The sequence below is a fragment of the Rhinoraja longicauda genome, chromosome 1 (assembly GCF_053455715.1).
Source record: "Rhinoraja longicauda isolate Sanriku21f chromosome 1, sRhiLon1.1, whole genome shotgun sequence".
NCBI lineage: Eukaryota > Metazoa > Chordata > Chondrichthyes > Rajiformes > Arhynchobatidae > Rhinoraja > Rhinoraja longicauda.
In genome coordinates this window covers 78259747-78287212 of record NC_135953.1, presented here as the reverse complement: position 1 = coordinate 78287212, position 27466 = coordinate 78259747, and the positions used below count along the sequence as shown (strand labels likewise).

Below are 27466 nucleotides of genomic sequence, written 5' to 3'. Positions count from 1 at the left end.
ACCAACTAGAGTGTGGCCGTGAGCTATCATCTACTCATCGGAGACCCTTGAACTATCTTTAATCAGACTTTACCTTGTGCTAAATGTTATTCCCTTTATCCTGTAGCCGGACACTGTGAATGGCTCAAATGTAATCATGTATAGTCTTTTTGATGACTGGATAGCACACGATTAAAAGCTTTTCACTGTACCTTGGAACACGTGACCATAATTAAACAAAACAAATTAAGTCTGTGTCACCTCAATGACACCTCAATGCTGGGTTTATATTTGAAATTAAAAGCAAAATTATCTTTCATCAGAACTGAAAATGGTTTTTTTTTTAAATGTTTTAAGGTGCAGTAAGGTGCAGTAGGAAGGAGTGGAGAGAGAGCAAAATTGGCTTATCTTAAACTCTTCCAAGAACTTTGTCTTGAAAAGTTAATCATTTCTCTCTTCTCGCATGACCTGCTGAATATATTCAGCATTTTCTATTTTTATTTTGATTTCTTATGTCCGTTGTCTGGTGCTTTTTATTCTGTCCTTTCAATAGGAGAATATGATTGGGGTAATCTGAGGTGGGTTAAATATACTTATAGTCTTTGAATCAATCAGTAGGAGGGAGAAAAGAATGAGAAGTAGCATCCGTCTGATCTTGGAGATGTTCCTTAGTGTGCTGTATGGAGATGATTCACAGAAATCAAAAGCTTTAATTTTATACCAACATGTTTCCCAGCATGCTTGTTTCACTGTTGCCTGGGATCTGGAGATGCAGTAGAGTTCAAGTGTTGGAAATGATTGTACTACATATACTTATACATAGGTTTATAAGCTCATGAAAATGTGTTACGAAACACTATTTTATCAGAAAGTCAGTTTTGATGTTTTTTTAAGGACCAGGCAAAAGATTTCTAGTTATAAGTAGTTGCTGTTCTGCTGCAGAACATATATGTTTGTTTTGCATTAAAAGCCCCACGAAGGAATGGATATTGAACAAATACAAGAACTCACTGAAGTTAACATGTGCAAGAAAGCAATATTAGAAATCTTAAGATTGCTAAAATCTGACAAATTCCTGGATCTGATAACTTTAACAATATGATTTTAATGGAAATTAAATCACAGAAATTTATTTTCCTAAATTTTTCACAGTTTAGCAATTGTGCCATTATAAGTGTAGCACTATTGCATGAGAAAGGGAAACCAGTGAGCTAAAATTAGAGTTGTGGAATTGAAGACATAATATTGACCTGGTTATGAGATTGGTTAGGCAGGAGAAAATAGTGTACAAATGATCTATGCTGGATCTATGCTGGATCTTCAACTACTCAATTATATTCAATACCACAATAGTGAAATGTACATCCAACTGTGCCAATGACAGAAATATTGATGACATAGCCATCTAAAGTAGACATGAGAATAGAATTAAGTAGTCATTGATTGATTAAGAGTGTGGGCAAAACCCTTGCAACATTTTTTTAGAATTCTGGAGTTTTCCATTTATGGCCATAAAAAGGTTGATAGATCTATTTTTAAGAAAATGGAAAGGAAGGAATAGTTGAAATCTGAAGAGAATTAGGAATCCTGGAACATTGATCACAAATGCAACAGACAGAACAAAATTAATTAAAGAAACTAATGAATGATAGCACTATAGGGCTGAAATAAAGACATGACGGAGGAGTACAATTGTTTAAAGCACTGGTTTGTACTGATCCCACAGCACAATACAGTTCTGAGCACTGGATCCTAGAATAAATGCATTGCTGATTCAGTAGGATGTCACCACGGCTCCAAGGATCAGAGAATGATGATAGGTTAAAAAATAAGCATGAAATACTTGGCTTAATGACTAAGGCTTTCAGTATTTTGTATGCACAACTGTGCTTAATGACAAACTAAGATACATAGAAACAAGGAACTGCAGATGCTGGCTTACTCAAAAGGCAGATGCTGGCTTATTCTAAAGGACATAAATCAATAGGTCAGGCAGTACCTCTGGAGAACATGGAGAGGTGATGTTTTAGATTGGGATCCTTCTTCAGACTTCACTATCTTCATGGTCCAGACCGACAACAGCACCTATCCATGATCTCCAGAGTAGCTGCCTGACCCACTGAGTTACTTCAGCATCTATCCATGATCTCCAGAGTAGCTGCCTGACCCACTGAGTCACATCAGCATCTATCCATGATCTCCAGAGTAGCTGCCTGACCCACTGAGTTACTTCAGCACCTATCCATGATCTCCAGAGTGGCTGCCTGACCCACTGAGTCACTTCAGCATCTATCCATGATCTCCAGAGTATCTGCCTGACCCACTGAGTTACTTCAGCACTCAGTGTTCTCAGCAATGATTATGGCATCAGACATCAACCCAGCTGTAATACTGAGGACACGCTTCATCCTATCTATGCCTCTAGCCAAGCTATTCAGTAGACATCGAACCATTACATTTATGTAACAATTGGCCAAGTCTTGATTCCCAAATTGAAGGACAAATCCAATTCAGCTGAGTATATCCAAATTGGTCAAGGGTTTTCACTGTCATCAGCAGTAGAAAGGTATATTACCATAATCTGTCGAGACTCAATCAGCAAAATGACACACAATAGGTTAACAACAACGGCAAGGTCAAGCAGCTCTCACTCACCAATAAGCAATTCACCAATGTCCATTTTGGGTTCTATCTGACTCATTCAGGTTCAAACATGGACTAATTGGAAGGTAGACACAAAATGCTGGAGTAACTCATCGGGACAGACAGCAACTCTGGAGAGAAGGAATGGGTGATGTTTCGGGACAGACAGCATCTCTGGAGAGAAGGAATGGGTGACGTTTTGGGTCTCGACCTTAATTTCAGCATGAAACCAGAATTAGATATCTTTGATAGTGACTGCGCATTTCTATTTGCAATTCCAAAGCAAACCATGCATGCAGACAGCAACACTTAGATAATACTCAGGCAGGGTTAATAAGTGACAAGAAACATTTGAAGTCCCAAACAAATAGCATCTCCACCAAGAGAATAATGAAGCACTTATTTTTGATGTTTAATCATATCACATTTCTAGGGTTCAAATGTTTGTGGGTTATCAGATCATAAACTGGATCAAACACATGAATAATGCTAGAGTGGGTCAGCAGCTGGGTCTCCTACAATAAATTGATCATCTCCTTCCACTATCAACAAAGCACAAGTCTAAGCTGTGGGAGAATACTCTCCACTTGCTGGGATGAGTACAGCTCCAAACGTACTTATTCAGCTCAACACCATTCTCCTCATTTGCAGGGCACAGCGTATCTATAAATTGCACTGCAGTTAATCATCACGACAATCCAATAGTAGTCCCCAGACCCATGATCACGACAACTAAGCAGGCCAAGGGAAGCAAGTGCATGAAGACAAAATCATCCACATGTCATGCTCCAGGTTGTACATCATTTTGAGTTAGAACTATATTGCTGGTTCTTCATCACCTCTGGATACAAATCGTAGAACTTCTTACCCTACAGTGTAACAGTGTAGTGGTAATTTTTTCAGTAGAAGACTATGATGAATCAAATAGATGGCTCACCACCACTTTCTCAAGGGCTATTAGTGATGGGCAGCAGTACTGCTTTTGCTGGCAACATCCAGATCCTGAAAGATGAATAAAGAGAAGACAGGGATTGATAAAGTAGATAGAAGTCAACTTTCCCACTTGTGATGGAACCTTGTATAAATGAAGGTAAAACACAAATGCCATAATGAGAACAGGTTGGGATACATCTTTTCAAAGGATGCAAGAAATCCTAAACTTTGTTTTCATAAAAAGAACCACTCATTTTTTAAATTATTATCTAAAAATCAATAGACAGTTTCAAATCAGGGGAAATAGGAAATATCCAGCCAAGGGAAGTGGAAAGTGGGTGATTAGTTTACAGGTCAGTGATAATCTTCCTAAAAGGGAATATTACCAGGGGCTTAATAGTTTAATGTTTTACAGCTTGTGTAATGTGAATGGGAACAATCACATAATTTTCCCAAGGCAGGGTTTCCCAGCCATTGTTTCGTTACACTTTGGTAGTTTGTTGTGCTATGAGCAAAATTATTTCAATACAACTTTACATCCTCCGCCTACTGGCAATTTGGGAAAAGATGAGGAGTAATTTGTTTATTAAGGATTGTAATGTTATGATAAAGTAAAAACTATTTAAATATTTTCATAGCAACACACAACAAAGATCAATCTTTTCTATTCAAGGTGTGGGGACCACTGAATAAATGGTTGGCAGAAAGTTTACTCTGTGGTTTATGTCTCTGCCTCTTTACCCTGTCTCATTGAAAATTATGCATGCATAACCAAATTGCTGTTTAATAATCCCAACAACTCTTGGTAATCACCTTTGTTGCATGCATCATTAAACAATTCAATGACAGGATTTATTATCATTTGGATTGAGGATTTCTCAGGCTATAAAATAAGACATTAAGAATAATCTACAATGATAATGAATGCAGACTAATATAAAGTAACATGAAATAGCAAAATGCTATTTAATAAAAACAATCCGAATAATCTTAATCTAACCCAGTGGTAGGGGAATAAAGTTAGACTGTGTAAAATAAATATTTGATCTATTCCTGTCAATTTCACACTGAGAAAGGTTTACATATCCCCAGGTATGTCAGTATTCATATGACCGAAAGGCATAACTTAGTTTAAGGTCCTTTCTACCCTACAGAGCCAAATCATCTGATCTATAATTCAACATGAGTTACCACAGTTACGAAATACCACGACATTCTCTGAATGTTAATTTTTCATGTAAAAGTCATCTGAGTAATCTCAGAGAAAAACAAGTTTGTCTGTAATTCCTCCGTCAAACAAAAGTGTAGAAATTAAAAAGCACTACAAAAGCTGCAGACGTTCTCACCAGACATGCAATGAAAGCATAATTCTTCATATGGAAAGAAATGGAAACAAAATGTATTACTCATTCCACACTGAAAAACCACTCGTTGTATAAAATGCTTGGATTCTGTAGTATTTCCCATTTGCTCAGCTATGATCTCAACTATCAGAGTAGATTCTCTATTTGAAACAGAACCAGAACCATTTTCATTCTATTAACATCAACAGGAATGTAATTAGTCTTGTTCTCGATGCAGAAAGAACCTGTTCCATCATAATACCACCTAGCTATTGAAGATACAAGTTACCAAGATTGTTAATTTGGTTTACTGAAGGAGATATCAGGCCACAGTAAGTGGCATTTAAGTTTAAAAGAATATTCAAAAGAATATTCTAATAGACTATTTATTTCTTTTTTTACAGCTGAGCATCCATTCCAACTTTTATGGAGCAGAAGTACATTTCTGTATAAGACGTTGGTAAGACCGTATTTAGAATATTGTGTTCAGTTCTGGGCACTATATTATAGGAAAGATATTGTCAAGCTTGAAAGGGTTCAGAAAAGATTTACGAGGATGTTGCCAGGACTAGACGGTATGAACTATAGGGAGAGGTTGAGTAGGCTGGGTCTCTATTCCATGGAGCGCAGGACGATGTGGGGGACACAGACTTGTAGCAGTCTTCTTGGAGAGTTAGATAGAGCTCTTAATGATAGCAGAGTCAGGGGGTATGGGGAGAGGGCAGGAACAGGGTACTGATAGTTAATGCTCAGCCATGAACACATTGAATGGTGGTGCTGGCTCAAAGGGCCGAATGGCCCACTCCTGCACCTATTGTCTATTGTCTTTGTAGCAAGTACAATGACATTGGCAACCTGAGTTAGCACAAAGACAACTATCTCATTTCACTCTTGCCATCGGGAAGAAGGTACAGGAGTCTGAAAACTATAACGTCCAGGTTCAGGAACAGTTTTTTCCCCAACAACCATCAGACAATTGAACACAATGAACTGTCTCTAAACTACACACTGTATTGACTTCACTAGGGACTTTGGGCTTCATTTCTTTCTTTGTGTTACATTGGGTTTTATAGTTATTGAACTTATGTTTTATGTTTACTATATTTTCCATTGAGTACTGTGTTTACAAAGCTGTTGTGCTGCTGCAAATAAGAATTTGAATAAGAATCCATTTCAGATAAATAACAAATCTGGAGTGAATGGTGACACAGAAACTGCAGATGCTGGAATCTTGCATAAAACAGAGTCCTGGGGTAACTCAGTGGATCCAGGTAGCATCTTTGGAGGACATAAGGTGATTTTTCTGGAGTAAGTGGCACGTGTTGTCTTGGATGTTGTCTTGGAACCCAAAACCTTTGGGGAAATGTGTCTAGATAGACAGTACCAGGAAGAATATCCCTCCAAACTTGTCCTAACTTTTTTTAAACAATGGGATAGTCCCAACCTCAATCATTTCCTCTGGCAGCTAATTCCAAACACCCACCATCCTTTGTGTGAAAAAGTTACTCCTCCGATTTCTATTAAATCTTTTCCCCTTCACCGATTCCCCTACTCTGGTCAGATCCCCCCTCATCCTCCTGTGCTCCAAGGAATAGAGACCCAGCCTACTCAACCCCTCCCAAGAGCTCACACCCTCTAGTCCTGGCAACATCCTCGTAAATCTTTTCTGAACCCTTTCAAGCTTGACAATATCTTTCCTATAACATGGTGCCCAGAATTGAACACAATATTCTAAATGCGGTCTTACCAATGTCTTATACAACTGTAGCATGACCTCCCAACCTCAATACTCTGACTGATGAAGGCCAAAGTGCCAAAAGCCTTTTTGACCACCTTATCAACCTGCGACTCGACCTTCAAAGAACCATGCACCTGTACTCCTTGATCCGTCTGCTCTACAACACTACCCTGAGGCCTACCATTTACTATGTAGGTCAATGTCCCAAAATGCAACACCTCACACTTCTCTGTATTAAATTCCATCAACCATTCCTCAGCCCAACTGACCAATTGATCCAGATCCTGATACAATCTTTCACAACCATCTTCACTATCTGCAAAACACTCACTTTTGTATCATCAGCAAACTTTCTAATCTTGGCCTGTATGTTCTCATCCACATCATTGATATAGATGACAAACAGTGGTGGGCCCAGCACCGAACCATGAGACACACCACGAGTCACAGGCATCCAGTCTGAGAAGCAACCTCCATCATCACCCTCTGCTTCCTTCAATGGAGCCAATTTGCTATCCATTCAGCTATCTCTCCTTGGATCCCATGCGATCTAACCTTCCAGAGCAACCTACCATGCGGAACCTTGTTGAATGCCTTACTGAAATCCATGTACACAACATCTACAGCTCTGCCCCCCCAGTACAAAACCATGCTGACTATCCCTGATCAGCCTAGCCCATCCAAATGCCTGTATATTCTATCCCTCAGAATACTCAGTAGTAAATTTCCAACGACAGATGTTAAGCTCACCGGCCTATAGTTCCCAGTATTTTTCCTGCAGCCCTTCTTGAAAAGAGATACAACATTTGCCACCCTCCTGTCTTCCGGTACCTCTTCTGTATTTAAGGATGACTCGTAAATTTCATCCAGGGCTCCCGTAATTTCCTCTCAAGTTTCCCGCAATGTCCTTGGATATATCTGATCAGACCCTGGAGATTTGTGTATCTTCATACACGACAGTAACCTTCAGTTCTTCTTCGACGGTAACGCTGACTGCTCTCAAGACACTTCCAATCCTGCCCCTCCCTTAACCAGGTTTCAGTCATAACTACAAAGTCCCAGTCGCTCATACCTATCCGTGCCCTAAGCTCATCTGCCTTACCCATCAGGCCCCTTACATTATAATACGTGCAGTTTAAACCAACCCTCCTTCCTCGCTCTCTGCCTTTCACCTGCCTATTCTGTCCATTAATCTTTCCCACATCACCCTCCATACCAATTTCTAGCCTCTCACATGCTCTGTCCTGTACGAGATCCCACCCCCCTGCTAACCTAGTTTAAACCCTCCCGTGTTGCATTAGCAAACGTGCCCGCTAGGATGTTGGTCCCCCTCCAGTTAAGGTGCAACCCGTCCCTTTTGTACGTCACCTCTGCCCCAGAAGAGAACTCAATGATCCAGAAATCTTAATCCCTGCCCCCTGCATGAACTCCTCAACCACACGTTCATTTCCTCTATCTTCCTGTTCTTACCTTCACCAGCATGAGGTACTGGAAGCAATCCTGAGATCACTACCCTGGAGCTCAATTAAAATTGTTGGGAAATATTGCATTGAACTAAAGTCCAGTATGATAATTTTTAGCTGGATATTAATTTATTAAGTGCAATAGAAAGTAATTGCATCAAAAACTGGCATTGCTCTTTTGGCATCACTTTGCACAAACGTACTTTTAAAAATGACCTTAAAGAAGCTTGGAGATTATTCATGCATTGTCAGCATAATAATTCCTAACACAGTGTGCAATGAAGAAAAGCAATTGAAATTACTTTTTTTCTGGTAATTTTCATTCAGGGGAAGCAAAAGCATTTCGATCTTCTGTACACTTAATGCAGTGTTCAAATATTTGCATCAGAAGAGAGCATGTCAGAGAAGTAAAGAAATCCAGCCTTGCCTCATGAAATGCTGTGCTGGCAGTCTCTGCACCTCTGGTCATGATGCTCATGATTGAGTGGAGCAGAGACTAGTTTTTAAACTTGTCAATGAAAAATTCTGGAGCAAGGTCAGGGCTCTGCCTATCCAGGCTGTTTGCTGCACTTTTCAGTGAATGTAGAAACAGTTGCTCGATGAGATACAGGGACAGCCAGCAATGTCTCCAGAAAAGTCCAGAGTTTGCAAAACTCACCTCCAAAACTTGAAGAGATCTTCTAAAAGGTGCTATTCTTAATAAGAAAAGTTTGAGTCCTTCTATGTTTCAGTCTATGCTTGCAAAACACCATCACATTCATATTGAGGGCATGTCCATCTACATTTGCAACTGTGTACTTATCTCTCAGGAGTGTGATACCTGAAGCACATTTCCTTTCCATTATCAGACATTTTCTCCACTAGATCAGTGAAGCCACAAAAGGACCCTTTAGGATGGAAGTATAAGGGTCGGTAAATAGGAAGACAATAGGATATCAGAGTTTTAGAGTGGGGAAATGGAAAATGACGTGAAATAATCAAATATGCACATCGATAATGTCTGATCCGATTCCTTAAATTGGTGCGTACCTACGTATATTTTGTATCTGCAGCAGCTGTGAAAATGTAAGCATCTAAAAAGGATTGTTTCACTGACAGTAGGAACAACATTTTATGCCCTGAGCATGCTTACATACATACAAATATAGGGGGATTGCATGGCAGGCGAGGTCAGTACCCCTGACCCGTACTGTTGCCATGCAACGCCTTCTGGGGGGCACGCCGTCTACTGCAGGCAATCACTTACTATGGCTTTCAGTGCAACGGGCCTCTTTGCTTGGTCTTTTTCTTCTATTTTATGTTTGGAACGACTTCGGTTGTGGAACAATTCATCAGTCCTAATTTGAGAGAGTTGCAGTTGAATGCTGAGGCTGCACTTTGCTGCAGAATGGCTTCACCTGTCTTCACCCACCCCATCCTGACACCTCTCCCCATTCCTCCATTTCTCGAGGCTCGGCTCTCCTGCTCCGCGCCACGCTTCCTGTGGTTTTTAGGCCCCTCGCCGCTCCTGCTGGCCCTCCAACCCTTCCCCCCGCTTGCCATTTGTGTCAGCCGGGCTCCACTTCCACTTGACCGGCGCTCAACACCTTGTGGCTGGGGCCGCCGAGCAGAGCCATGGCCTGGTCCTCCGCCTCGGCTCCCAGCCCAGCTCTCGCTGCTGCTCGGTCGCCGCTGCCGATCGGCCTCTCCCTGGTCCTCTTCCTCCTCCTCTTCGGGCTCAACACTCTGCTCCTCCTCCTCTTCCACCGCCTCCTCCTGCAAGCCCGTCGAGCATGGCTCACTTGGCCCTTCGCCCTCAGGTCCCGGTGGTTCGCCGACCTCCAGCGCTCGCTGCTTCTGCCCCTGCAGACCTCCAGGCCCCTCGGCTCGGGTTCTTCCCCCTGCTCTTCTCCCAGCTCGCTCAACCCCGTCCTTTCCTCCTCCTCCTCCTCCTCCTCCTCCCCCTCGTCTTCATCTCCCCCTGCCAGCCGGTCGGCGGCCCTCTGCTTCTCGGCTTTGCTCTCCAACCTCCCTTCCCGGCCACGTTTCCCCTTCTCCTGCCGGCTGGCCAGACGTCTTCCCAGCTGCTTATTGCGTCCGTGGGCTTTGCAACCCTTCTCCTGGTTCCTCCTCCTCCGCCAGATCCTCCAGCTTCTTCCTCTTATTTTACAGCACAAATATTGACCATTTTGCCGTTTTTTCCAAGGTAAGAATGTACGTGTTGCATGTGTTCCTAGTGTAGGCCGGAAGCTGCTATGTCCTCCAGATGGCTTGAGTGACTCCATGCGTCTCTCCTTTTGACCATACGACCTTACGTGCAATCCCCCTATACGAATCGAGACCAGGTGTTGGCAACTCAGCCATTTGAGACTACGGTCTTTTAACATGATCATGGTTGAATTATTAACACCCTAACTCTACGGTCCCATCTATTGCAGTAATCTTTCATCCTTCTGTTTACCAAGAATCTATCTACCTCTTACAAATATTCAAGGACTTGTTTTCACAACCCCTTGAGAATGAATTCCAAAGGCACAACCCTTCGGAGGGACAAAGCATCAATTCATCTCTGTCTTAAATAGAAAACTCATTTTTTTAACAGTTGGCTCCAGTTCTTGGTTCTCTCACAATAAAAAGCATAAAACATTTTTATTCTTCAGAAAGAATAAAATTATTTCTAAATTTATCCTCTCGAGACATTACTGGATTTTACACGTTTATTGATGCGTCCTCAAATTCAGCTCAGAATGCAAAGTGTCTCCATATTGCTCCCAATAAATGATAACAGTGAGGTGTATTTTTGCATTTTGCATTTCCAAAAAATTTAGGCTTTCTTTCGAAATGCATATGTTTTGCTAATTGAGTTTCTTACACTAATGTCTGCGGACAACTCTGACTACCGAACTCCTGTGCTTCTGAACAGCACCACCCTGTGTATGATGTGGGAACAACTGATTGCCAATTGAAACATATTTGTGTACATTTCTCCAAAGGGCAATAGACAATAGACAATAGGTGCAGGAGGAGGCCATTCAGCCCTTCGAGCCAGCACCTCCATTCAATGCGATCATGGCTGATCACTCTCAATCAGTACCCCGTTCCTGCCTTCTCCCCATACCCCATCACTCCGCTATCCTTAAGAGCTTTATCCAGCTCTCTCTTGAAAGCATCCAACGAACTGGCCTCCACTGCCTTCTGAGGCAGAGAATTCCACACCTTCACCACTCTCTGACTGAAAAAGTTCTTCCTCATCTCCGTTCTAAATGGCCTATCCCTTATTCTTAAACTGTGGCCCCTTGTTCTGGACTCCCCCAACATTGGGAACATGTTTCCTGCCTCTAATGTGTCCAATCCCCTAATTATCTTATATGTTTCAATAAGATCCCCCCTCATCCTTCTAAATTCCAGTGTATACAAGCCTAATTGCTCCAGCCTTTCAACATACGACAGTCCCGCCATTCCGGGAATTAACCTAGTGAACCTACGCTGCACGCCCTCAATAGCAAGAATATCCTTCCTCAAATTTGGAGACCAAAACTGCACACAGTACTCCAGGTGCGGTCTCACCAGGGCCCAGTACAACTGTAGAAGGACCTCTTTGCTCCTATACTCAACTCCTCTTGTTATGAAGGCCAACATTCCATTGGCTTTCTTCACTGCCTGCTGTACCTGCATGCTTCCTTTCAGTGACTGATGCACTAGGACACCCAGATCTCGTTGAACATCCCCGCTTCCTAACTTGACACCATTCAGATAATAATCTGCCTTTCTATTCTTACTTCCAAAGTGAATAACCTCACACTTATCTACATTAAACTGCATCTGCCATGTATCCGCCCACTCACACAACCTGTCCAAGTCACCCTGCAGCCTTATTGCATCTTCCTCACAATTCACACTACCCCCCAGCTTAGTATCATCTGCAAATTTGCTAATGGTACTTTTAATCCCTTCATCTAAGTCATTAATGTACATCATAAATAGCTGGGGTCCCAGCACCGAACCTTGCAGTACCCCACTGGTCACTGCCTGCCATTCCGAAAGGGACCCATTTATCCCCACTCTTTGCTTTCTGTCCGTCAACCAATTTTCTATCCAAGTCAGTACCCTAGCCCCAATATCATGTGCTCTAATTTTGCCCACTAATCTCCTATGTGGGACCTTGTCGAAGGCTTTCTGAAAGTCGAGGTACACAACATCCACTGACTCTCCCCTGTCAATTTTCCTAGTTACATCCTCAAAGTATTCCAGTAGATTTGTCAAGCATGATTTCCCCTTCGTAAATCCATGCTGACTCGGAATGATCCTGTTACTGCTATCCAAATGCTCAGCAATTTCGTCTTTTATAATTGACTCCAGCATCTTCCCCACCACTGATGTCAGACTAACTGGTTTATAATTACCCGTTTTCTCTCTCCCTCCTTTCTTAAAAAGTGGGATAACATTTGCTATCCTCCAATCCACAGGAACTGATCCTGAATCTATAGAACATTGAAAAATGATCTCCAATGCTTCCACTATTTCTAGAGCCACCTCCTTAAGTACCCTGGGATGCAGACCATCAGGCCCTGGGGATTTATCAGCCTTCAGTCCCATCAGTCTACCCAAAACCATTTCCTGCCTAATGTGGATTTCCTTCAGTTCTCTAGGTTTTCCGGCCCCTAGAACATTTGGGAGATTGTGTGTATCTTCCTCAGTGAAGACAGATCCAAAGTAACGGTTTAACTCGTCTGCCATTTCTTTGTTCCCCATAATAAATTCCCCTGCTTCTGTCTTCAAGGGACCATAAACACTTAAATGTTTTGTGGTGCACTTTACTTCCATTACTACATCAAGCAATCATAAACAAGGTAGAATTTCCCAGTATTATCTTGCATACAATACCATTTTTAAAAATTATTGTGTGGACTAGATTGTGCAATGCGAGGAGGAATTAGGATGAGCAACATCATTGCTGTTGATGAAGGTATCAAAGAGCAGGTGCCTGAACATTAATATTTGCATGCAGTTCAGTGTCAGCAGCAGTTATCAGGCACTGAAATGATGCGGCTGAATCTCCTAACAATCAAGGGAGACAGTGCTTGTACAAAGGACACCACATTGCTGCCTTATAGCACCAGACACCCGGGTTCGATCCTGACTATGGATGCTGTCTGCACTGAGTTTGCACATTCTCCCTGTGACTGCATGGGTTTTCTGCAGGTGTTCCAGTTTCCTCACACATTTAATAAATGTGCAGCTTCTGTAAAGTGTCACTAATGTGTAGGGTAGAACTAGTAAGCTGGTAATCATTGGTCAGCGCGGACCAGGTCAGACAAAAGGACAGTTTCCATGCTGTATCTCGAAACTAAACTAAATTAACTGCAATGGTTGTGACTGAGGCAATACCTCAAAAAATAAATGAGAGTATTCTCATACCTCATTCTTCCTCCCGCATCTTCTTCTTGAAGGCGGTTTAAGCAGACAACAAAGCTCTCCCCTTCTCAATATTGCTCTGTTTTTGTCCTTTCAGGTGGTCAAAAATTGCAAGCTGACCAGCAATAGACGAGGTGTAAAAGTAGTGACGATGCACTGGGGAAAAGGCAGGAACGGGGTACTGATTGAGAATGATCAGCCATGATCACATTGAATGGTGGTGCTGGGTGAAGGGCCAAATGGCCTACGCCTGCACCTATTGTCTATTGTTACTCAACAGAAACACTTGCACCCACAACCTTGGAACTACAACTGCAGAATTTAAACATTAGGATGGAGACAAATACTGTGCATGGTGACTCACAAGACATGAGAAGTTTCCAGCTAAGGTAATAAATAAAACTCCTTATTAAGGCAGTGTTCACACATGCAAAGGACCAACACGGTACAGTAGAGGCTTAAGTGTATTTACAATGAAATACTTGGTGCTTTAGCAAGCCTGCTAGGGTATGCATGCAATGCCTAGAAGCTTGGAGGAGTCTAGCACACTTCTTGCCATTGCTTTGCAAACAGTTTGGAATCCAACCTTTCCTACAAAATACTGTGTCTAACTCGAAAGCTGGACTCGCGACTCCAACTATAATATAGTGTTGAAACGAGCAACTGCAGATGCTAGTTTACAAAAAAAATAGGCACAAAGCACTGGAGTAACTCAGCGGGTCACACAGCATCCCTGGAGAACATGAATGATCAGCCATGAAAAAATTGAATGGCGGTGCAGGCTCGAAGGGCCGAATGGCCTACTCCTGCACCTATTTTCTATGTTTCTATGTTTCTAAGTGACGTTTTGGGTCAAGACCCTTTTTCAGATTGATCATGGGGAGAGCGGGGAAGCAAGCGAGAGAGGTGGGGCAGGACACAGGCGAGAGGGTTTTTTGTTAGGCAGACAGTTGGGAAAAGGTCAGGGATGAAAAATAGATGAATATAGTGTCAGTGGGCCAATGTCTCATATGCTATTGTGACAGGTGTCAATAATGGCTCAATGGGTAGCAGTCTCCTCCAGATCAAAATGCTGTGGATTTATATCATACTCCGAGATTCTAGCACAAAAACCGAAGGAGGCATTGCACTGCACTGCTGTTAGTGAAAGGTATTGCAGAGGGTGCCATCTCTGATGATTTTGTAGAGCAAAAGAATACATCATCAATGTACATTGCTGCATCAGTCTCAGTGAAATTTATTGCACTTGAAACTTCTCTGCATTAGTACGCACTGCCCTCTAGTGGCAATAGGAGGGAGTTCCAGCCATTGCAAAGCCCTAAAGAAGAAAACATTCTGCTATGGCGAGTCCGAAACTTGTTAGTTGTAGACGAAGTTTATTGCAGCCGCAATACACGAATACAGAGTCAAAACAACAAGTTACAGGACAACCAATATAAACTTACTGTCTTCCTTGAAGACTTCGCCGAACTGGCTAAAACGGGCGCCAAACGCGCACCTGACATCGCTGGCCAATCAGCGATGTCGTTCCCTGGACCAATCCCCACGGTCGCGTTCCCACGTGACCTCGCTGGCCAATCCGAGGGTTCGACGACCTGGACCATTCTCTATGGTCGCTACATGACCCCCCCCAGAACCCGAGGTGCGGAACCTAGCAGGGAGCCGGATTTCGCGACCATAACGAGTACGGAGAGGGACAGCCTGAACCACAGGAGCCGGAGGTTCCGGACTTGGTGGAACAGCCGGCACGAGAGGTTCTGGAGGAACTACCGGCACGGGGGGTCCTAGAGGAACTGCCGAAACGGGGGGTCCTAGGGGAACTGCCGAAACGGGGGGTCCTGGAGGAACTGTCGGAACGGGGGTTTGTGGACTGGGCGGAACTAACGGAGGTCGGCCTCTTCTAGGGGTTTGACCGACCAGGACTGGTTGATCCGGGTCCAAATGGGCAGGTTTGAGCCGGGACACCGAGACGAGTTCACTCTTGCCGCCCATGTCTAAGGTGAAAGTAGCCGTTCCCTTACGCAAAACCCGGAACGGCCCTTGATAGACCCTCTGCAACGGGGCGCGATGGGCATCTTTACGCAAAAAAACAAACTCACAGTCCTTCAGGGAAGACGGTTCATGTACCATGGGACACCCATGACGTGAAGTCGGCACTGGAGCCAGGGAGCCCACCCGTTCCCGGAGAGATGCTAACGCTGATGGAACTGTAGGGAGCAGGGCTGAAGGGTCCGGAAACAGATCACCGGGTACTCGAAGGGTCGAGCCATATACCAGCTCTGCGGACGACGCACCGAGATCTGGCTTAGGAGCAGTCCGGATGCCCAAAAGAACCCAAGGGAGTTGGTCTACCCAGTCCGGGCCTTCAAGCCTTGCACTGAGGGACGCCTTAAGTTGGCGGTGGAACCTTTCTACGAGTCCATTTGCCTGGGGGTGATATGCAGTTGTGGGTTGTAATTTGGACCCGTACAGTTCCGCCAGCGCGGCCCAGAGGGACGAAGTAAACTGTGGCCCTCTGTCAGTTGTAATAACTGCCGGGACCCCGAAACGAGCTACCCAATGAAGGGCCAAAGTCCTAGCGCAAGACGCTGACGAGATATCAAACAATGGGAAAGCCTCTGGCCACCGGGTGAACCGATCCACCACCGTGAGGAGGTGGGTGTAGCCCCGGGAGGAAGGCAAAGGCCCGACCAAATCCACGTGGATGTGGAAAAAACGAAAAGCCGGGACTTCGAACTCCTGTACGGGGGGCTGGACGTGGCGCTGGACTTTAGCGGTCTGACAGGGCACGCAGGAACGTGCCCACCCCGCTACCTGTTTCCGCAGGCCATGCCAGACAAACCTCGCTGCCACCAAGGCAGAGGTGGAGCGGATGGACGGGTGCGCCAGCCCATGAATGGCATCGAAAACCCGGCGCTGAAGGGAGGGCGGTACTACCGGCCTGGGACGAGGAAGAAAAACATCGCACCAGACTTTCGTGCCCTCCGACCCACAAGCTACCTGGGCCAACTTCAATCCCGAAGTGGTGGACTGGTAAGCCGAAACGGTATCCGCCAGGAGCTGTGCCTCCGCGAGCTCCTGGGGATCCACTTCGCAGTCCACCGCCGAAATAGGGGGAAAAGCAGGTCTAGACAGGGCGTCAGCAACGGCATTAAGCTTACCCGCGATATGACGGACATCTGTGGTAAATTCAGAGATAGCAGTCAGGTGCCGCTGCTGGCGGGCCGACCATGGGTCAGACAATTTCAAAAAAGCAAATGTTAATGGCTTGTGGTCCGTAAATGCCACAAATGGGCGGCCCTCGAGGAAATACCTGAAATGACGGACAGCTAAATAGAGAGCTAGAAGCTCTCGGTCAAATGCGCTATATTTCAGCTCGGCCGAATTTAGTTGCCGGCTGAAAAACGCTAAAGGCTGCCAACGGCCACCGACCTGCTGCTCCAGAACCCCACCCACCGCCACGTCAGAGGCGTCAACCGTCAGGGCCGTGGGGGCGGAGGGGCTCGGATGGACCAACATGGTGGCGTCTGCCAAGGCTGCCTTAGCTGCCGTAAAAGCCGACTCTGCGGTCGGGGACCACAACAACTCTACCGGATTACCTGCAAGGCATTGGAAAAGCGGGCACAGGACTCGCGCCGCTGCCGGAACGAATCTATGGTAGAAATTAACCATGCCTACGAACTCCTGCAGCCCTTTTACTGTGGTGGGCCTGGGGAAAGCCCGGATAGCCTCCACCTTCTCTGGCAAAGGGGCAGCGCCGGCAGGGGTAATTCTGTGCCCTAGAAAATCGAGAGCAGGCAGGCCGAATTGACATTTGGAGGGTTGGATAATGAGCCCGTGGTCTTGGAGCCGCTGGAACACGGTCTGCAAATGGGCCTGGTGTTCCTGCACTGAGGGGCTGGCTACCAGGATGTCGTCTAAATAAATAAACACAAAGGGTAAACCCCTGCCCACGCGGTCCATCAGTCGCTGGAAAGCCTGTGCCGCGTTCTTTAAACCGAAAGGCATACGCAACCATTCAAACAACCCGAACGGAGTAATAGTTGCAGTTTTTTGTATGTCCTCCGGTCGCACCGGAATCTGATGGTATCCTCGCACCAAATCGATTTTGGAAAACACTACCGCTCCTTCCAGTCCAGATGAAAAGTCCTGTAGGTGCGGTATGGGGTAGCGATCAGCCGTGGTGACAGCATTGAGACGCCGATAATCGCCACATGGCCTCCACCCCCCAGATGCCTTGGAGACCATGTGTAACGGCGAGGCCCACGGGCTGTCAGACTGACGGACAATTCCCATTTCCTCCATCTTCCTGAACTCCGCCCTCGCCACAACCAGTTTGTCTGGCGGTAGTCTCCTGGCCTGAGCGAAAACGGGAGGGCCTTCGGTGCGGATGTGATGGACCACACCGTGCTTAGCTGAAGGTGCGTCAAAACGTTGGACGAGCAGCTCTGGGAACTCTGCCAGAATCGCAGCATACGAGTCGGGGGCCGCGACGACGGCCTGGACAGTAGGGCTGGGCGAGGAGGCGATTGCCGGAGCGACGTGCTCGTCTTCAGCAGCGGGTCGGAGGTCGTTACCGCGGACATCAGGAACCAGTGAAAAAGCCCAGAGAAAATCTGCGCCCAGGATCGCTTGTTTGACGTCGGCTATGATGAATGGCCATTCGTACGTGCGGAGGCCTAACACAAGGGACATCTTCCGTGTACCGAAAGTGCGAATTGGGCTGCCATTAACCGCGATGAGGGTGGGACCTGTCTTACCCGATCTGGTTTCGAGGTCGGTCGGCGGCACTATGCTGACGATGGCTCCCGTGTCTACCAAAAATTCTGTGTCCGTGAATCGATCATGGACATAGAGGCGCCGGTTCTGGCCAATCGTAACTGCCCCTATGTACGATCGGCCGAGGCATTTCCCGCGAAGGTACAAGGCAAACGACAGTTGCGGGATTTGTTACCCCATCGTAGGTGATAATAGCACCAGCCGCGCTTGTGCGGATCTTTTTGGCGGGCTTTCGGAGAATTGGCGGGAGACGTGGCGCCATCTTGCCGTCGCTGTGGCGTGGTCACCGATGTCGAGACTTTGTTGATTGAACCACTTGCCTTGTTTTTTCCCGCTATGAGCGCGTCCGCTTTCGCTGCATATGCTTCGGGGTCCTTAAAAGAACAATCCGTAAGCAGCAGTCGGACATCCTCGGGAAGTTTCTCGCGGAATGCCTGTTCAAACATCGGGCAATCCGTATGCTCACCGGCTAGCACCATCATTTCGGCCATGCGGACGGAAGGCAGTTGGTCTCCAAGCTCCGGTAGGTGCAGAAGTTTTGCCGCCCCACCATGCTTATTTAACCCGAAGGTTCGCAGTAATACCTTCTTCATGGTTTCATACTTGTCTTCCGCAGGTGAATTTACGATAAACCGCATCACGCGCTTGGTTGTGTCCGGCGATAGAGCGCTGACGAGGTAGAAGTACTTCGTGGAATCGTCCGACACCTTCTTTATATGGAATTGGGCCTCGGCGTGGATAAACCAAGCTTGCGGTGCGTACGTCCAAAATAACGGAAGATGAACGTCTGCCGCGCTTGACTCCGGTGTGCCCTGCTCGGTCATCGTCCACGAGGCGTCGGGTTCCTGCTCAGTTGGTGATCGTCCAGATCACGTTCGGGGTCACCAATATGGCGAGTCCGAAACTTGTTAGTTGTAGACGAAGTTTATTGCAGCCGCAATACACGAATACAGAGTCAAAACAACAAGTTACAGGACAACCAATATAAACTTACTGTCTTCCTTGAAGACTTCGCCGAACTGGCTAAAACGGGCGCCAAACGCGCACCTGACATCACTGGCCAATCAGCGATGTCGTTCCCTGGACCAATCCCCACGGTCGCGTTCCCACGTGACCTCGCTGGCCAATCCGAGGGTTCGACGACCTGGACCATTCTCTATGGTCGCTACACTGCGATGCTCAAGTCCCAATAGAAATTGTAGCTCTGCAGGATCTACTGCTGGCAGGGGATGAGTGCAAAAAAATAGGAAGGCTTGCAGAAGCAAGTTTCAAAGAGAGAACCAGACTGGATTTTGTGGAGGAGAGGCAGAAGGTCAAGAAGATTAGGGATTGAGAATCATTGGTGGAAGCAATAATAGGAGGAGGTATGAGAGGCAGACACTTGATTGGATGGGTTCTGGAAGAGAGGGTTATGGAATTATCTTTGGAGTAGGGGATTTGGAATGGCCAGAATCATAACTGGAGATCCTGGGAGTATTGGACTTTTCACCACACTAAACTGACCATGTGCCATTGTGTTGTTTCTGCTGATCCCTAAAGGCACATCCTGCTGGGAAGGAGAAATAACAAAATGATGAGATAATTAAAGTCACCCATTCCTTCTCTCCTGAGATGCTGCCTGACCCGCTGAGTTACTCCAGCATTTTGTGATACCTTCGATTTATACCAACACCTGCAGTTATTTTCGTAGATAATTAAAGCTGATCCCCAGATAATAACAATTTTTAAAAAAATAAACACTCACATTGCTAGCGCTTTTTCAATGTGATGTCCAGACTGTTGCTGTTTCTGATTATCTTTGAATATTATAACACAAGAACACAAGAACACAAGAAAATAGGAGCAGGAGTAGGCCAACCGGCCCCTCGAGCCCGCTCCGCCATTCAATACGATCATGGCTGATCCTACCCCAACCCCCTTCCCACTATCGCCCTTCTTCCCACCCAAAAGAACCGTGTGATCTCCTGGGAGAGGCGAAAAACCGGATTAAAAACCCAGGCCAATTTGGGAAAAAAATCCGGGAAATTCCTCTCCGACCCCAAGCTAGGTGATCGAAACTTGTCCAGGAGATTACTCAGGTCTTACTATACTAACAATAGCTCATGTCCACTTCCCTGCCCGCCCCCTGTAAAGCCTAATTCCCTTGTCTATTAAAAAACAATCTATTTCCGTTTTAAATTTATTTAACGTTCCTGCTTCCACAGCTCCCTGAGGCAGCGAATTCCCCAGACTAACCACCCTCTGAGTGAAGAAGTTTCTCCTCATCTCAGTTTTAAATGAGCCCCCTCTTATTCTAAGACTATGCCCCCTAGTTCTGGTCTCCCCGATCATCGGAAACATCTTTAGCGCATCCACCCGATCAAGGCCCCTCACGATCTTATACGTTTCAATAAGATCGCCTCTCATTCTTCTGAACTCCAATGAGAAAAGTCCCAACCTACTTAACCTTTCCTCATATGTCAACACCCTCATCCCTGGAATTAACCGTGTAAACCTTCTCTGCACTGCCTCCAGAGCAAGTACATCCTTTCTTAAGCAACATAAGGAATAGTTGAGCTGCATTCCTTAAAATATAACTTGATAGAGCATCAAGAATCAACTAACTAGTCCATGGCCATAGTCATTGAGCAAACTCAATAGGAGAGGCGTACTTGCTTTTGGTAACATCAGAGGAATAGTTAGTATTTCCCATAAGCTAGAGGTTTTGCAAGGTTATTTTTCTGGAACAAACCACAAATTTGCTGCTTTTCTGACACTAAATTCAATGGCAATTCTCTTAAATCATAGCCAAAAAAGTCTTGCCACATCTGATTGGTAAGTCAACAGTTCTTTTATCGAATATTATACATTCTATTATCAGTCTGAAGAAGGGTCTCGACACGAAATGTCACCCATTCCTTCTCTCCAGAGATGCTGCCTGTCCCGCTGAGTTACTCCAGCATCTTGTGTCTACCTTCGGTTTAAATCAGCATCTGCAGTTCCTTCCCACACAGTTCTATTATCGTGTCATGTCATCTCTTATTTTCTTGCAACATCACTGTAGCTTGTGCAAGTATTTCCATATCATGCACAGTATCTCACAGAACTTACGTTTCCAACAGAGAAGCATCAGGTAACCCAATAGTATGAATATTGATTTTTCCAACTTCTTTGTAAACCTTGCTTTCCCTCTCTCCCCAACTCTCCCCCACCCTAGTTCTAAGACTAGTTTCACTGTCCTCCTAATTAATTTTATTGTTTGTATGCGTCATTGTCACTTTCCCCTCAGCCATCAATGAACCATTGTACATTTCTTTGATTATTGTCTGCTTTGATCTGTCCTTTTCGCACCTCACATTCTCTTTGCATCCTTCAATATCTCCAGTTCCCCTATCCCCTGACTCTCTGAAATCTGAAGGGTCTCGACCCGAAACTGCACCCATTCCCTCTCTCCAGAGATGCTGCCTGAATTACTCCAGAATTTTGTGCCTATATTCAAAGTATCATTTAAGTTATGGTTATTTTTAGTTTAGTTCAGGGGCCTCCAAACTTTTCAGCATGAGGGCCACATTATATATTTGGCACGTTTTTGTGGGCCGTAGGAAAAAATAAAGAAGTGTGAGTTTCATAAATTTAATGAACTCAAAAAAGTTTAGATTATGTTATGCTAGATTAGATTAGGAAAGGTTAAACTAGGTTAGGTTAGATTAGGTTAGTTTACATTAGGTTTATATGGCAACAAACAAATAATATTCAATTTTTAAAAAGAGCTTGAAATATTGGAATATCTATACACCGTAGGTATACAATTATTTATGAAACAGAAAAAATACAGTGACCTCTAACACAGCGAAATAAGGACAAACACAAGTGTAGTTGTTGTTTAGAAGCCCCGCATCCCTGGGGTAAGCAGCGGCGGTGGCAAGGAGGGAAGTTTCACTTGTGTTTGTTCTTATTTCGCTGCGTTAGAGAGACACGGGGCAGGGAACAGAGTGGAGCAGTGGCGCAGATCTCGCTGGCGCTGGGAGAGAGAGGGGAGAGAGAGGGAGAGAGGGAGGGAGCAACCCCCGCTGACACCCTCCCCCTCCCCGCGCTCCCACTCTCACCTGTTGCTCCCTCTACCCCGACTCTCTCCCCTCCCCTAGTCTCAGTCTACCCCACAACACAAAGGGGAGGAGTTGTACAGTTTGATAGCCACAGGGAAGGAGGATCTGTTGTAACGTTCTGCCCTGCATCTTGGTGGAGCCACAGTCTGTATCTGAAGGTACTCCTCAGGTTGACAAGTGTGTCATGGAAGGGGTGAGCTGTATTGTCCAGAATGCTCTGCCGTTTGAGGAGCATCTTCACCTCCAAGACGACCTCCCATAAATCCAACTCCGCCCGCAGGACAGAGCCAGCCTTCCTGATGAGTTTGTTAGTCCTGTTGGCGTCCGCGGCCTTCGCCCTGCTGCCCCAGCACACAGCAGCGAAGAAGATGGCACTGGCTACCACCGATTAGTAGAACATCTGCAGCATCCTACTGCAGACGTTGAAGGAGTGGACCCTTTTCAAAACGTACAGCTGTCTCTGTCACTTCTTGTACAGGGCCTCAGCGTTCCTGGACCAGTCCAGTTTACTGTCCAGGTACACTCCAAGGTATTTGTACTCTCTGGTAAACTGCACATCCACACCATTGATGGAGACAGGGGACAGAGGTGTTTGTCTCCTCCTAACGTCCACTATTAACTCCTTAGTCTTTTGGGTGTTGAGCTGCAGGGGATTCAACCTCCCTTACCCCCTCTCTTTCCTGTACTCCACCACCCTGGTACTTAATAATAATAATAATAAACATTTATTTTTTATAGCGCTTTTCCAAATGCTCAAATACTTTCCTCTCCATCTCCCACACTCCCAGTCACATTGCTCCTTTCTGCTCTTCTTACACATCTCCCTCCCCCGAGTTCCTATCTCCTTTTTATCCCCACCCTTTCCCCATTCCCTTCCACCTATCTCTTTCCCTCTGGATTTCCATTTCACTCTTCCTCTTCTCTCCTTATTTGTCACCTTTTCATCTCCTTTGCACCTCTTTCCTTTGTCACTAACCCCACCTATCTGCCAAACAAATCCCCCTCACTTGTATGCACCTATCACTCCCCCTCCCATCACCTCTCTTTTCCAGCTTTCTCCCTCCTACTCCAATGTCTGAAAAATGGTCCTGATCCGAAACATCATCCTTAATTGCCGAGTTCCTCCAACACTTTCGATGTTGGTCAAGATTGCAGCTTCTTGTGTTTCCAGTCAGGATGGCAAACTTGGATTGTTTTCTCCAGAGCACCGGAAGTCGATGGGAGAAGTGATAGAAGCATAGAAAATTATGAAAGGCATAGATATGATAGACAATCCAATCCTTTTCCCGGGTGAAAATGCCAAAGACTAGAGAGCATAGGTTTAAAGTCAATGGGGGAAATTTAAAGGAGATTTACAGGCATGTTATTTTTAAACATTGAAAATGGTGAGTGTCTGGAATGTGCTGCCAGACTTGGTGGTGGAGGCACAATATTGGTGTTTAGGAGGATTTTAGACAGGCTCATGGATATGCAGAGAATGGGTGGATATTGTTCAAATGCCTGCAGATGAAATTAGTTTAACTTGGCAACATAGACTTGTAGGTTTCCTTCCAACTTACTGCTAGTTAGGGTTCTTATGTGGCTGATCTGGCGATCTTCAATGGTGATCCCCAGAGCGCAAACAGTGGATGATTCGGTGATGGTAATAACATTTACATTCAAGGGTGAACAGTTTAACTTTTTTGTCATGGTCTGGCTCTTCTGTGAAACAAATGGCTCTTGATTTTCAGCACATGACTGAATGTCATCTCGGTTCTGCTGCATATTGGCATAGCCAGTATCAGCGGGCTCCGCCATTCAATAATATCTTCCTCCAAATATTCCTAAGTCTCTGAGTAAAGGATTCTCTTTTCATCTCTATTCTAAATGGTTGATCTTCTTATTCTGAGGCTATAATCTTGAGTTCGAAACTCCACAGCCAAAGGTCTGTCTTCCCAACCTCTACACTGTCAAGCATTTTATAAACTTTCAATTAAATTATTTATTTTTATTTTTGAATTGCCGGAGAATACAGAGAAATTCAACTCAACCATGCTTGAAAGAACACAGTGCTGGAGTAACTATGCAGATCAAGCAGCATCCCTGGAGGACATGGATAGACAACATTTCAGGTCAATTCCTACTTAAGACTGCACTTTGTGTTCTACACAAGATTCCAGCATCAGCAGTTTCTTGAGTTTACACTCTCTTGAAAGAACATCTTTCTGACCCCTGGATCATCCAAAGAAACTTGGCGTAAGCCAAAGGTGATTATGTCTTTCCTAGGGTGAGCAGAATGAACAATGCAAAGTACTCAAAGTACTTTCTAATTGCAATATGACTTCCTTACACTTGCACTGGGGTCATTTTGGAATAAAACTTAATATATCATTTGTTTCTCCATTGCCTTGTTTGCTTGCTTGATCTGCATTAAAGCGCATTTGTAAATGCAATTGTATTTTGAAGGTGACAACCATCATTCTTTCAGGAAAGATTTATTCTGACAATGTTGTTAGCACATAGACATCTAGGTAATGAAATAATGACTTAATATTGATTCTTTGTGGCTTTCTCTTATTGAGAGACTGTTGTAATTGTCTAATGTTTGATGTATTAGACCCTGGTAAAAGACATTATTTATGCATGTGATTTGGTCGCAGATTATTGAATTAAATTAAACTTTCAACATTTCCAGGAATCCGAAAAAAGAGAAAAATGTCAAATATATGTAAAAAGTTAATCTTCACTGTCAAACCATTCAGTGTTGGAAGGTATCATCCATTTACAGGCAGGTTTATCTTCAGGTTTTCTGCCTTATACTTGGAACCTGCCCTAGAGTGCTCCATCCAAGTCATTGTAACTTGATTGATCACCTTCACAATTCTCACTCATTTTCAGTCACATGCCTTGATTATTTTCCTCAGCTCCTGCTCAGTATCTGCTGGTCTCCCACTTTGTGCAGGGTTTTTGATAATATCACTATACGAAAGATACTATTTTATGTTGTTGCTGTACGAAACAGATTATTTCTTCCTTCATTTCCAAATTATGTTGCAGGATTGGTCTAGATGTTGTACTTATTCATCAGAACACAAAACGAGTCCAATCAGTCTATCAGACCTACGATAGCATTCCTGTAACATCTTTCTTTGTTATAGGAAAGATGTTGTCAAGCTGGAAAGAGTACGGAGAAGATTTACAAGGATGTTGCCAGGACTAGCGGTCTGAGCTATAGGGAGAGGTTGAGTAGGCTGGGACTCTGTTCCCTGGAGCGCAGGAGGATGAGGGGTGATCTTATAGAAGTGTATAAAATCAAGATAGGCTAGATGAGCAGAGTCTCTTGCCCTGAGCAGAGGACCAGAGGACATCGGTTTTAAGGTGAAGGGGAAAAGATTTAATAGGAATCAGAGGGGTAACTTTTTCACACAAAGGGGGTGGTTTATGGAACAAGCCGCCAGAGGAGGTTGTTGAGGCTGGGATGATCCGAACGTTTAAGAAGCAGTTAGACAGCGACATGGATAGGACAGGTTTGGAGGGATATGGACCAAATGCAGGCAGGTGGGACTAGTGTGAGCAAGTTGGGCTGAAGGCCCTGTTTCCACACTGTATCACTCTATGACTGTAGCACAACAATCCCATCACTCTCATGTTGCCCTGTCTTACACATCAATGTAAACACACAGAGGCCCATCTACTTCTTTTTTGATCCTTCTGCAAGCTGTCTGCACCAGGAAAGTTACATAATTTACAACAGCAATTTAACTAACCAGCCTAGAGATGCAAGGTGAAACTGGGACACCTGATGGAAATTGAGACAGATAGAGGGAGAGGTAGACCCAGGAAACAGCAGATGCTGAATATTGCATAGCACGTGAAATGCTGGAGCAACTCAGAGGACGTGAAATGCTAAAGTGAGAATGTGCAAACTCCACGCAGACAGCCAGCATCCAAGATCAGGACTGAACCATGGTCCCTGTAACTGTGAGACAGCAGCACCCACTGCTGCATCAGAATGCTAGCCACCTGATCCCTAGGATGAAGGAACACATCATGCTTGCGGCTGTTTACAGACTTCCTCGACTCTCAAGCAGCCACGTGTTGTTGTTAGATGCAACATTCAGTCTAACATTCTGAACCGTGATCTTTGAGGCCGGAAAATGCTTCTGCAGTCAATCTGTTTAAAGAGCATACATAGTGTACAAATGAAGGGTTGAAAACCAATACAATAGATCAAAATCATGCCTATAAATCAAAATAAGAAAGGCAAATTGGGATTGAGAGATGAATAGACAAAGTTTAAAAAAAACATTTAAAAAAATTCTAATCCTTGTTCATATCTGAAGAAAGAAACTCAGTTTCGTGAAATTGAATGTTGCATGGCAGGAAGGTTGTTTGGTTGTAATTAAAACCCTTCATGCTAATTCACACACTCGATTGCACCAGTCTTTTGTACCAGTGCTTGGTGGGTAACCATATGGTTTACATATAGTAAATACATTATGTTCTTAGATGGATTTCAGGGCTGTTTCTCTGTGAACATTTAGGATAATTAGTGGGCAATTTCTAGATTTCCCCATTTAACTGTTCATAAGCAGATTCCAGATGTATTCACATATTCACTTCAGAAACAACAGTCAGTGCAGATAGATTCTCCATGATTCTCAATGTGAAATCTATGCTGGATTTCATGATTCTACTGAAGTATTCTCATTTGGTAATTTTCAGCATCTAACTTCAAAAATCACTTAACAGCCATTTGAAATCTTGAATAAAACAATCACCAGATATATTAGTTTCCAAGCCATTGTCCACTCACTCCTCATAATAAATATTCAGCTGCGTTATTAGAAATAATGCAAGTGAAACAATCGGAGTTTAATAGCTATTTTAAAGATAAAGATAACCTTAAAAAAAAATCAACCCATCGTGGTCTGATGAAAATCAATGCCATGGTCAAATACCAAACTGACACAGTTCTAATCAACACATATTGCTACTAGAAGCAAAGAGATTATGCAAATAAAATCAAACATCATTAAATTCAAAGTAGAACACAAAGTGCTGGAGTCTTCTTGCGCATGGCATGCACAGCCTAAAGTTGTAGGTCAAGGGTAGACATCCAGGCCAGGG

At 44.5% G+C, this 27466-nt stretch overlaps 1 protein-coding gene across 5 annotated transcripts in view; it reads right to left on the bottom strand.

The window, feature by feature from the left end:
• Positions 1–27466, bottom strand: part of kcnip4a (potassium voltage-gated channel interacting protein 4a) — a 742411-nt gene that overhangs the window by 408215 nt on the left and 306730 nt on the right. Inside the window, exon 1 of one of the 5 annotated variants that reach the window (XM_078400754.1) lies at positions 3491–3539. The exons of the other annotated variants lie outside the window; for them this stretch is intronic. The gene's annotated coding sequence lies outside the window, so the exon portion shown is untranslated. Of the gene's footprint in view, positions 1–3490; positions 3540–27466 lie in introns of those variants that run through there. 5 annotated transcript variants of the gene reach the window in all.